This window comes from Episyrphus balteatus, chromosome 1 (genome assembly GCF_945859705.1).
Source record: "Episyrphus balteatus chromosome 1, idEpiBalt1.1, whole genome shotgun sequence".
NCBI lineage: Eukaryota > Metazoa > Arthropoda > Insecta > Diptera > Syrphidae > Episyrphus > Episyrphus balteatus.
This window is the reverse complement of record NC_079134.1, coordinates 55741678-55754031: the sequence shown is the minus strand read 5'-3', so window position 1 is coordinate 55754031 and position 12354 is coordinate 55741678. Positions and strand designations below refer to the sequence as shown.

At 30.1% G+C, this 12354-nt stretch overlaps 1 long non-coding RNA gene across 1 annotated transcript in view; it reads left to right on the top strand.

Annotated features, from left to right (window-relative positions):
- The window catches only part of LOC129916071 (uncharacterized), an 88433-nt gene extending 77191 nt beyond the window's left edge, over positions 1 to 11242 (top strand). Inside the window, exons 2-3 of the long non-coding RNA XR_008772403.1 lie at positions 9513 to 9731; positions 9783 to 11242. This is a non-coding gene — a long non-coding RNA (uncharacterized LOC129916071). The remainder of the gene's footprint in view (positions 1 to 9512; positions 9732 to 9782) is intronic.
- The last annotated feature ends 1112 nt before the right edge of the window (positions 11243 to 12354 follow it).

Below are 12354 nucleotides of genomic sequence, written 5' to 3'. Positions count from 1 at the left end.
AGTATAATAAATTCATTAATATTCTTCTTTCACTTTGTAATTAAATTAAATTTGATTAAATTATTTCGAGCGGTTATATCTTTCTTCGTCGATTATGTTGAAATAATATTAAGTGTGTTTCCCGCTTCTGCTAATGCATTCAAAAGACTGAAACATATTTAAAATATTTGTTAAATTGGTGAAATAGTGGCTCTATTTAGGTAACAGTATGATACGTTTTCATTTATAAATTCTTTCCTTTCATAAATTACTATATTGACTAACAAACAACTAAAGCTTCCGTTATTGTATAAAGAATAGTGTGACGTGTGAGAATTTCGATCTAGCTATTTATTGTTGGTTGACCTTGAAACATGGCTATTTTATAGTTTTCATTATTAGAGGAAGGAAGCACCTATTCAGTTCGTTTTGTTACCTCATAACTTTGGACTGAGGGAACCAATTTCGATAATTCTTTTTGTATTGGAAAGCTGGTGTCGTTCAGTGCTGGCTATAGAAAATATGACCCATAAAACCCAGTTTTGATCCATGGGAGTCGGTTTTGTTTTTTTTTTTTTTTGATAAAAATGATTATTTTATAATTTCATTATTGTATTTAAAACATTTTACGAGTTTACGAGGTTTTTCGTTTTTTTTTTTTCGTGTCATTTGACTGTACCTACTATGTGTAAGTTTTGGATTAAATAAATTAAAAATTGGTAAATTTTTAAAGTCATTCGGAAGTCGGTTAAAGACCTGTATGCTAGGGTGTTAAGTTAAGTTTTGTCAAATTTGATGTCTTTTATATCCTCGAGCAGAAACACAATCATACTTTGACTTCGATTTTGACAACTGCCAAAAGTTCAACCATACGAAATCTGTGTAACCTATCACAATAACGCTTTTTCTACGTACGCTTTTTTGACAAACGTAAGGAAACGTTAGAAAGCGAGCAAAGGTTCAGCTATTTTTGCTCGCTTTCTGACATTTATCAGACATAGTTACAGTGACCCACATACATAATTATTGGGCCAAATGAAAACTAAAAAAAAAATATTACAATACTAGGTGTGTTTTTTTGTTTCTCTATATCGATTTTGCACAAAAAAACGACATCAAGATATTTTATATCAAAACAATTTACGTATTAAAAACAACAACAATTTATCGATGTGGTAGATTAGTTTTATTATTATTTCTTTTTAAAAAAGAATATATTTTGATTGGTTTTGCTTCTATAACAACTATAGGATTAAAAAATAAACGAATTTCTATGTATTTTTCAACACATTAATATCCTCCTTAATTTTCCCACATTCAAATCAAGATGAAGACTTGGCCCAATAATTTTGTGAGTGACAGTGTTTTTTTAACTTGCGATATAGGTACTATATATCAAGTTATGCATTCGTACAAAAAAAAAAGTTGAGATAACATTTTTCCATGACATTACGATGGTAGACAATGCCAAAAAAGTGGGTCCCGGAAGTCCGTCTGTCTGTCTGTCTGTATAAAGAGCTAAAGCCTAAACGGATGGACCGATTAACGTCAAATTTGGTATGTAGCGTTATTTGGCGACTCTCCAGAGGGGTTTTTGGAATTAATTTTTTTGGACCAAAAATAACGGTACTTGTCATATACCGATTTTAGTAAAATTGAAATATTTCGAAAACGGCGCCAACGATTTCGTTTAAAAAATTCAAATGTTAGTTCTAAGATAAGGTCGATCTTCTAATGAAAATATTTTTGTTTGAAAATCATTATTAACGGTACCTGCCATAGAACCGTTTTTTTCAAATCCGATTATCTACAAAACTGCTATAAATATAAATCAAAAATAAAATTTCCAAAAAAATAATTTTTGGATTTTTAAAAAAAATTTGAAAATTTTTTTTGAAAAATCAATTTTTCGAAAACGGGACATTGAATTTTTTTGAAATTTTGTTGTAAGATGTTGATTAGTGATTTCTTAAAAATGGCATACTAATTTTATTTTAAAACTTTTTTTCCAAAAAATTATTTATAAAAAATTAGTTTTTTTTTTAAAAACGGCTCTAAGGATTTTGAAAATTTGTTTTCTAAAAATGCATCTTAATATTTCAATCAAAACTGCATACTTGTTTTGGAGGGCAATTTGATTTCAGATTTTATTTTATTTTTTTTTTTCCAAATTCCTATATAAAAAGTTAAAGGAACTTTAACTCTAAGAGCAAGTTCGTGCGACCCAGTCATGCATTTTATTTTTTATTTGACAGCAGATTTTATGTTTCAATCAGCTTTTCAAAGTCAAAGTGACAGAAGCGGGCTTTGAGGATTTCTCAACTTAACGCGACGAAGCGTCTGGCAAAGCGTGATTGTGTTTCTGCTTTTACAACTTGATTTTTGTTTTGAAATCTCCGTAAGTCATTTCATTAATTATTGTGAATGGTGTTCCATTTTTTTTTTGCATTTCGAATGTCACATTTGTTTTGAAAAGGCACGTAAATAGGTCCAGACTTAAGGCATTTTTTAGCTTCTATTTCTATTATTGAATGCACCGCATCTCCTTCGTTTTGCGTATGACAACTAATCAAAAACTTATGCGTAATAGAATTAATTTTTAAATTGTAACAGTATATAGGCATATGTAGGTAGGTAGAGACAGCGGGCAAAGCAACCGAGCTTGATGACCCAAAACTCATGAAACCTGTGAGTGATTAATGGATTTATTTAAATTAAAATTTAAATTGATTTTAGAAAGGGGAAAACAACTATTTAGACAGTTCTAAATACACTTTATTGCGTTGAGGAACGAGATCAAGTCTTTGATCTTTGATTCTGAGATGTTATCTATGACATTAAAGAATTCACTCCCCAGAAAAAGTGCTCTATTCCTAGCTAGGCCAGGACATTGGCATAGAAAATGGAAGACCGTTTCTTCTTCTTGTTGGTCCAAACAGCTGCGACAATACGTATTGTGTGGTATACCTACGGTGATCATATTTTTAAATTTCAAATAATGAACTAAAACAATGAGGCATCTGCATAAAAAAAAGTAATTACTAGTAGTAAAAGGTTTATAGTAAATACTATTACTACTAGTAGAAGCTGAAACTAATAGTATTTACTACATTCGGTATGCATAAACTTTAGTTTCTACTAGCTAGTATAAACTAGTAGTAAATACTGGATTCATCCCAGTAAATACTACTAATTCATCTGAAAGTAATAGTATATACTAGATACCTACATAAACGCTGTTGCTTTTTTTTTGTTCTGTATTTTCAACGTTCTATAATTTTCTTCTTTTGTCACCAATTTTTTTGTATTACAATTTGTTGATAATAACAACTGGTGTTTAAGGCGGTTAAGGAGTTTTATACGCTTAGGGCAAATGCCGAAAAAAGCATTTTAATTTTAGTACATAATTTAATTCACGTTGCTCCTCCCCTTCTTTCAGATTGAGAACCTTGAGATTTTTTATTGTAAAATGGATAAATTAATTTATCAGATTCAAATAATTGCAAATAAAATATCTTACCCATAAAATATTCGCTTAGCCACTCAACGTTATCTTTCTCAAAAAGGTAGAGCATTTTAAAATTATTATTCGCGGGCATTCTTCGCTGTTTAAAAATTTTTTCAGATCTTTAATTGAAAAAAGCTGCCATATTTTATACTCGAAATAAATCCTCTGCAAACCAATTGCTTTGAAAGTAAAGTTGCGACTGTAATGTCGATATTTAACATGAGAAAGTTTTTACTAGTAAATGTTCAAGTTGGTATTTAGAAACTTGAAAAATTAGCAGTAAATACTAGAAAATAAAAGTTCGTACTAGTTTTTTATGCATACCAAAACCAGTATTTACTATAAAAATTCATCCAAAACTAGTAAATACTATTCTTCTAGTAAATACCTTTCCAGCATTTGCTATGTTTTTTATGCATATGGAAAGTAGTAAATACTATTAAAATTTACTAGTAAAAGCATATGCTACCTTTTATGCATACGGCTCAATAAGTTAACCGAGTTTCTAACTATTGCTTTTTTTTTTAATTTTGTGTAACACAAAAACAAAATCCAAGTCTAATTCCACATATTTTATAACGTTGAAATTTTTTTTTTAAACTTTCCGTCCAACTAGCTACTGTAGTTGTCTTCTGACTCTTTTTCCCATAGTGCAATTTTCACTCGAATATTCGGCAAAAGCATCAGGGTCACAAGAATTAAAATCGTTTCTCTTTTTAAGGACTTCCAAAAAAGGAGGAGGTATTCAATTCGTTTGTATTTTTTTTTGTGTTTGTTTCCTCATAACTTTGGACTGACTGAACTAATTTTGATAATTCTTTTTGTATTGGAAAGCTGGTGCTTGCGGTTTGGTCCTTTTTTTTTGCCCAGTTCTGGCTATAGAAAATATGAGAAAAAACATAAAACGCAGTTTCGATCAATGGAAGTCGGTTTAGTTTTTTTGATAGAAATAATTATTCATAATGTAAATTAGATTAACCCCTTGTAACCCAAGATCGTAGATTTGAAAATTAATAATGGCCATCGACATTATTATAATTCATATATAAAATTCATTATTTACTTAGTTATTTCGATTTTAAGGGAGTAAAAAAATAAGTTTAAATAATTTATTTTTGTATATAAATGCAAAAATTTAAGCAAAAAACTATCTAATATTTATTTTTAGGCACTTTCCTAAATTCCAAAAATAAAACCCCGTTGGTTTATCCAGAAAAACTATTTTTTTCTGAATTTCGTATTTTTTTCACAAATTTGCTTATTTTCAAAAAAGCCCAACTTTCAACATTAATTGCCAATTAAAAATTATTGGTTCCATTTCTTAGAAATATGGCGTACTATTTCGATAGAGCAAAACTTAAAGATTATGTTAGAAGCTTCAAAAGGAAAAAAATATAGTTTTTACAGCTTTTGTGCGATCTTTTTCGGTTTGTTACAGTTTACAGAAATGTCACATGGGGCTACAAGGGGTTAAGGTTTTTGCACATTCAAAAAAATCGTTTTTGTTTCAACAAAATTATAAATACTAAACAAAAAATGAACAGCTTTTGAAATAATGAACAATTTTATGTTTTTTAACACAAAATAATTCATAATGAACATGTCCCTCAAATAATGAACAGTTCATTATTATAATGAACGGATGGTCACCATAGGTATACCCAACTTTGCTGCATGTTCCCCTATCGGCCAATGTCCTGTGCACACCGCAACGATTCTGCTAATATCTTTTCTGGGTCTGGAGATCAATCATTGGATTTGGATTTATTATAGGTGGGCCAGATTTTCCTAGATATGGCGCAGCTAGTCAAACTGTGCCACCTATTATTAGCTTTTGTTAAATTTGATGTGTCACTCAGTGTTTCCAGAATATTTTAGAGGCAAGGAGCCGATTTTGAGAAATCTTGGAGCCAAAAATAGCCGCTTTCAAAAAAGGTCCAAAACACGCAAACAATTGTTTGTGGTATGAGATTTTTGATTTTTTTTTTTTTAATTTTCAGATAACTTTTGCTTCAAGACTTCAAGTATAATTACTTGAATCAGACTTCAAGTATAATTATTTGTTTTTAATTTTGCTCATAATTCTGGTTCATTCACGATGTTACATTAAATTTTTAATACGTAAAAAGGAAAAGTGTATGCAAATTGGTTGTCTCTGTTCACATCTTTGGTAGATTTATGCTGTAAAAAGCTTTAATTTCAAAAGAGCCTTCAATCGCCACCCTGCTTATATGGCAACCCAAAGAGTTATAAAAAAAATATTATGTCATAGGACATTTAATTTAAAAATTTTAATTTTCAGGATTTTTTAAAATTTGAAGTTTGAGTAGGGTAAACAAAGGTGAAAAGAAAAAGAAAATGGGCAAAAATCTATTTTCTAAACAAAACGTGATAGAAATAAATTTGAAATTGGAATCGATAGATATTATAAAAATATGAAAGCCAAACATACAAATAAAAAATGTAAAAAATCTACAACTCGAGATATAAGTCTTTTTAAAGTCTTGACACTCTAATTCGATATTTGAGAAATAATTTACCAAAAATCAGAATGAAATTGTTTTTTAATAATTTTTATTTGATAAGTTAGGAAAAATAAAATAACTTGACAGGTATCTATCTGTCAAATTTTTAATTTAACTAACCGTTTTTGCGGAGGGATTTTTTGAAAAAGTCCTTATTTTCGTATTTCAATATATTAAAGGAAAAAATCCCGTCATAGGGCGACCTATCCACCTCGTTATACCAGTTGAAAGCTATATTTTCCTAAGGGTAGTGTCTAAAGAAAGTGTTTGCACATGGGTTGCCTGGCGACATCCTGTCAAGGCATAGGGTTGCCACGCTTTAAAGTTTATATTTTGAGTATTTTTGACAAAGCCACCCTGCTTATATGGTAAGTGTTAGAGGTGTGAAAAAAATTTATGCCAGAGAAAATTAAATTTAAAAATTTGAATATTCAGGACTTTTATAAATTTGACATTTTAGAAGGGGAAACTGAGGTAAATTTAAAAAAAGGTCAAAACGCTATATCCTTAACAAAGAGTGGTAGAAAAAAGATTGATACTGGAATCGATAGATATTGTTAAATTATATAAGTAACACATACAAACCAAAAATGTAAAAAATCTGCTACTCGAGATATGGACGTTTATAAGTCAAAACCGTGAAATTCGATGTTTGAGAAATAATTCACCAAAAATCAGCACGAAAGGTATTTGAAATAATGTTTATGTTATTAGAGAGCATAAATAAAATAACTTGACACGTATCTGCCAAATTTTTTAATTTGACTTAGTTTTTGGTTCCTGTGTATTTTTGAAGAATTACAGATTTTTACAATTCAATTCACTGTTTCGGTGTTATTCTTCAAAAATACACAGGAACCAAAAACTAAGTCAAATTAAAAATTTGGCAGATACGTGTCAAGTTATTTTATTTATGCTCTCTAATAACATAAACATTATTTCAAATACCTTTCGTGCTGATTTTTGGTGAATTATTTCTCAAACATCGAATTGGAGTGTCAAGACTTTAAAAAGACTATATCTCGAGTTTTAGATTTTTTACATTTTTTATTTGTATGTGTGGCGTTCATATTTTTATAATATCTATCGATTCCAATTTCAAATTTATTTCTATCACGTTTTGTTTAGAAAATAGATTTTTGCCCATTTTCTTTTTCTTTTCACCTTTGTTTACCCTACTCAAACTTCAAATTTTAAAAAATCCTGAAAATTAAAATTTTTAAATTAAATGTCCTATGACATAATATTTTTTTTACAACTCTTTGTCTTTGGGCATAAGCAGGGTGGCGTATTCAAAAATAATGAAAAATAAACTTTAAGGCCTGGCAACCCTATGCCTTGACAGGATATCGCTAGGCAACCCATGTGCAAACTGTTTATTTAGACACTACCCTTAGGAAAATATAGCTTTCAACTGGTATAATGACGTGGATAGGTCGTCCTATGACGGGATTTTTTCCTTAAATATACTGAAATACGAAAATAAGCACCCTTTCAAAAAATCCCCCCGCAAAAACGGTAGGTTAAATTAAAAATTTGACAAATACGTGTCAAGTTATTTTATTTTTTCTAACTTATCAAATAAAAAATATTTTAAAAAAATTGAATACTGATTTTTGGTGAATTATTTCTCAAATATCGAATTGGAGTATCATAACTTTAAAAAGACTCTATCTCGAGTTGTAGATTTTTTACATTTTTTATTTGTATTTTTATATTTTTATAATATCTATCGAATCCAATTTCAATTTTATTTCTATTACGTTTTGTTTAGAAAATAGATTTTTGCCCATTTTCTAAATCTATCTTTGTTTACCCTACTCAAACTTCAAATTTTAAAAAATCCTGAAAATTAAAATTTTCAAATTAAATTTCCTATGACATAATATTTTTTTTATAACTCTTTGGGTTGCCATATAAGCAGGGTGGCGTATTCAAAAATAGGGAAAAATAAACTTTAAGGCCTGGCAACCCTATGCCTTATGGGTAGGTCGTCCTATGGCGGGATCTCCTACTATAATATCTAGTACATCCTCCCACCCTTCATAGTTGCCTGAACTCGGGAAAATGAAGGTTTGAGTAGTACTTCTGTTACAAATAGTTAGGTTATTTTCAATAATATAATCAAATAATGACTCACCTCGCTCGTTGATCTCTGAACTACCCAATGCGTCACACCCAATGAGTAGGCTAGTCTTTGATGTATTAGCTTCATATGTCACTCTGCGTACCTCAACCGGCGGTGACTGCTGGTCATACGCAAAGTACGCCGAAGCCAAGAGCAAGTTTTCGGTAATTGAACCCTCTAATTTAGTAACTGTTAAAAAATCATAGGTGCTAAAATTGTTACACAAAAAAGCTTTTAAGTGTTTTTTAGCTAAAATACATGTTCTTGGCTTACCTTGGTTCGAACTGACAGGCTTGTAAAAAAAGATCATATTGGCTGTCTTGGAGCCCTCTCACTTGAAGGCCATTTATCCAGGGTTTTTGGATCATGCCCTCATTGAAGTTTTCCTCCCTCAGGAATACTCTCAGGTTATCCGAAGCACATTTTTTTTCGTATAAAATCCATTTTTTACATGTAAGCTCTTTATAACAACAAGGTTCTATGTTCAACATAGAACCTTTTTTCATAATTTTTAACAAACTTTTTCATAAAAAGGTTCTGTCATTTTTTTTTTAATGCTCATAAAATCCTTTTTTGTGGTGAAATTATTGTTTTTTTTTTCATGGTTTTATGACTTTTTAGGGTTCTTTATAAAATAACATCAATAATTTACTGCTATTTAACTATTTTATACAAAAACTAGTCTTAAAAAAAAACTTTGAGATCGATTTTCTCAAAACTAAGCTGAGTTGGCATACAACCCAATAATTCTTAGCCAGCGATGTGTCACGGTCACCACTATGTCTAGCAAGAGAAAGTAAGTTTAGTCTGAAGCTGTCAGTAATTTAAATTTTAAGCCTGTATTACCAGACATGATATTTGCAGTTCGTACCAACTCTTTTGCATTAAAGCCTTCCCGAGCGCAATAAAACAAATGTTTCTGTTAAATTTGGACTCATTTTTGCTTGTTTTTATTAAAAACAGGTATTTTACTTGTTATTATTACAAAAAAGTAACAAATATTTGTAACGAGAAGAGAGGAAATAGAGTATAGGGGAAGTGTGCTTCCTCTCCATACTTACCGCCAACGAGAGTTGGGCAATCGTAGTAAGGTTGCCTGGCAAGTCGGACGTGCCGACATCTATTCTTGATAACTATTATGTGCTATTCTTAATAATTTTTTTTTAATAAATACATGAATTTAATATATTTTCTTTTCACAATAAACTAACTCTGAATTATTATTTGTAAAATCGTAAAATATTGAAAATTAGAAGTTATGCCGAAGATCTTCTATAGCGGAATGGCCCTTCAAGAAAAACATACTTTAAATTTAAGTTTGAACAAAATCAATAAAAACAATAATAAAATTATTGTATTCTTGTTTCTATAGGGACGGAAGAAGAAAAGTTGAAGCTTGTAAAAATAAGAATCGATCTCGACGATCTTTTTAGATACACCAAAAAATGCAAACATGAATGATATCGAAAGAGGTTTGTGCAAATTAACCGTAAATGTAATTCCAGATTGGTAGAAGAACGGTTTGGAGATCCGCAAAAAGAACTATAATTGCTGATGCCAAGCCTGGAAATATATTGGACAAAAATACGAGGTAGGAAGATGTTTTAAATATATACATTCATAATATGTATATTTTTTTTAGATAAATTACTTTTTTAACCGTTGGCATAAGGTGAGCAGCACTGGCTGGAGATGATGCCCCTTCAACATAAGAGGTTCTCTCTTTAAACGGCAACCCTTTTTACAATGGAAGCTTCAACCAGTTTTGTTCCCTGTGTAACGCGCGAAAGAGGATTTTATAAGTATATGCCCAATATTCAGACCTAAAAGGTTGATTTTCTTGGGAAAACATTCATTATCCATGAAAGAGACCATCGATCTTCTAAACAACTACGAGTGGAAAAAATTAAGTAATTATTTAAAATCTATTTATAAAGGAGAATGGGCAAGTTAACGTGGACGTTACGCGGCCAGGAATGAATTTGTTATTTTTTGATGTAATTAAGGTTTACATATATTGTGCAGAAGTTTTATCCCTGTGACGTATTTCAATAACGGATAAAATGCATTTTTGCATTTAACACTTTATATATATGTCTCAATGTTATAACTCAATTGTGTATTTTAAGTGCAAAATATTATTTTCTGTCATTTTCCCTGAGTCTGAAGACCTTTATCTTGAATATCCAACCACTAGGACCCAAACTATAAGCATTTTAAAACAACAAATTCAAGCCTATTTTTAGAGTTTTGTTGTTCAATTTTTTGTTACTTTGAATTCTTTGAAAACTTTCGAACCTGAAATGGTTATCTTAAAAATCTTATATTATGAGTTCTATTGGTCGGATTTTCAAGATTAATGTCTTCATGCTCAGGGAAAATGACAGAGCATCATATTTTATATTCCATATAAAAATATAAATCAGTTTTTCCTTCATACATTGAACAATGCAATAACAATATTAATACTGCATTATCTTGCATTCTTAACGCAATACAGCGAAACGTCCATAGTAAAAGTTTTTCCTGGGCTATAATTCTTTCATTTGATACCAATTTTATTGATGGCCGCTCAACGTCCAAAATGCCCATTCTCCTTTAGAATGTTAATAATTTCAGAATACCTTTAAATATTTATAATCCAGTCAAATAAGGGTTTAACCTCGGAATGAATGTTAGTAGAAATTTTTTTTGCTCAATATCTTCATTTTGCAATTCTATAACATACTTCAAAAGTCTAGAAAAATCTCATGTCCGCTTGTCGCGATTTCAAGGTCAAATCGCGAAATGGAAATTTTCAAAATTAGCAAAAATAGGCTATGGTATTATATACACATATGATACATGATTTCAAAGTATTTTTTAATGCTGATTCCAAAAAATCTAAAATCAAGACAATCTGACGTCTCTGGAAAAAGTTATACCTGTTTTTCATCTGTCAACTCATATTATTATAACAGTTGCAAACTTACTGCCGAAAAACCCTTAAAAGTTATGGTAGATGAACCAAATTTTGCATGAAGATTTTAGAATCCATCATTATTAAATATCAAAACAATCCATTACAAAAAATATATATACCTACGAAATAATGGTATTTTTTGATGGAGGGGCAAATTTTAAGATATGCACTAAAGAAGATTCTTGTTCATCTTAGGAATAAGTGTTAATAGGCTAATTTTTTCATTTTAATCTTTGTTTGGATATTCTTTAACTACCCTCAAAAATCTAAAAAATATACCAACATAAGCGACAACATAAGCGACATGATTTAAAGGTATTTTTTAACACTTATTCCAACAAAACTCACAAACAAGTCAACTTGACCATCCCTGAAAAGTAATGCACCTTATTCATGTTGATCTGACACAAATATCTGAAGTGTAGTTTTTCAATTTTTTCAAATCTGCACCTTATCTTCAAACCAAGAAAATTAGGACTTGCGGACATGAGATTCTTTTAGATTTTTGAGGGTAGTTAAAGAATATCCAAACAAAGATTAAAATGAAAAAATTAGCCTATTAGCACTTATTTCTAAGATGAACAAGAATCTTCTTTAGTGCATATCCTAAAATTTGCCCCTCCATCAAAAAATACCATTATTTCGTAGGTATATATATTTTTTGTAATGGATTGTTTTGATTTTTAATAATGATGGATCCTAAAATCTTCATGCAAAATTTGGTTCATCTACCATAACTTTTAACCCTCTACTGCATACGAAGCCAATTATGGTTTTGACTGTTTGTATGCTCTTTTCTCTTCTCTGTCAAAAAAAAGTGGTCAAGATTCAATACGATCCTTTTCTTTGTGTTTCTGAGAACCCATAGAGATAGTTTTTTCGTGTGTCCGACGCAAAATAAAGGTGTATTTTATGATCACAGGTGAGTCGATTAGTCGTGTGCATTGAAATCGAAAGTGTAGAATATTTTCATACTTTAAGTGTTAATTAAAGCGTTTGTTTGGGAAGTAAAGTGGAATTAAAAATTAATTTTTGATCCAGTGTATAATTGTGTATGCTATTAACCAATTTTCATTGAACAAAAATTATTGGCCTGATTTTGGGAGGGTAAAAAGTACGGAAGCCATATTTGGTTTCGTATGCATTAAGGGGTTGTAAATCTACACAATTTGTTAAATTTTTTTGTTGAAAAATTTTGTTTCTTTACATTGTTATTTTGCTTGGAAGCTATGTTTTACTTCAGAAATGGAGC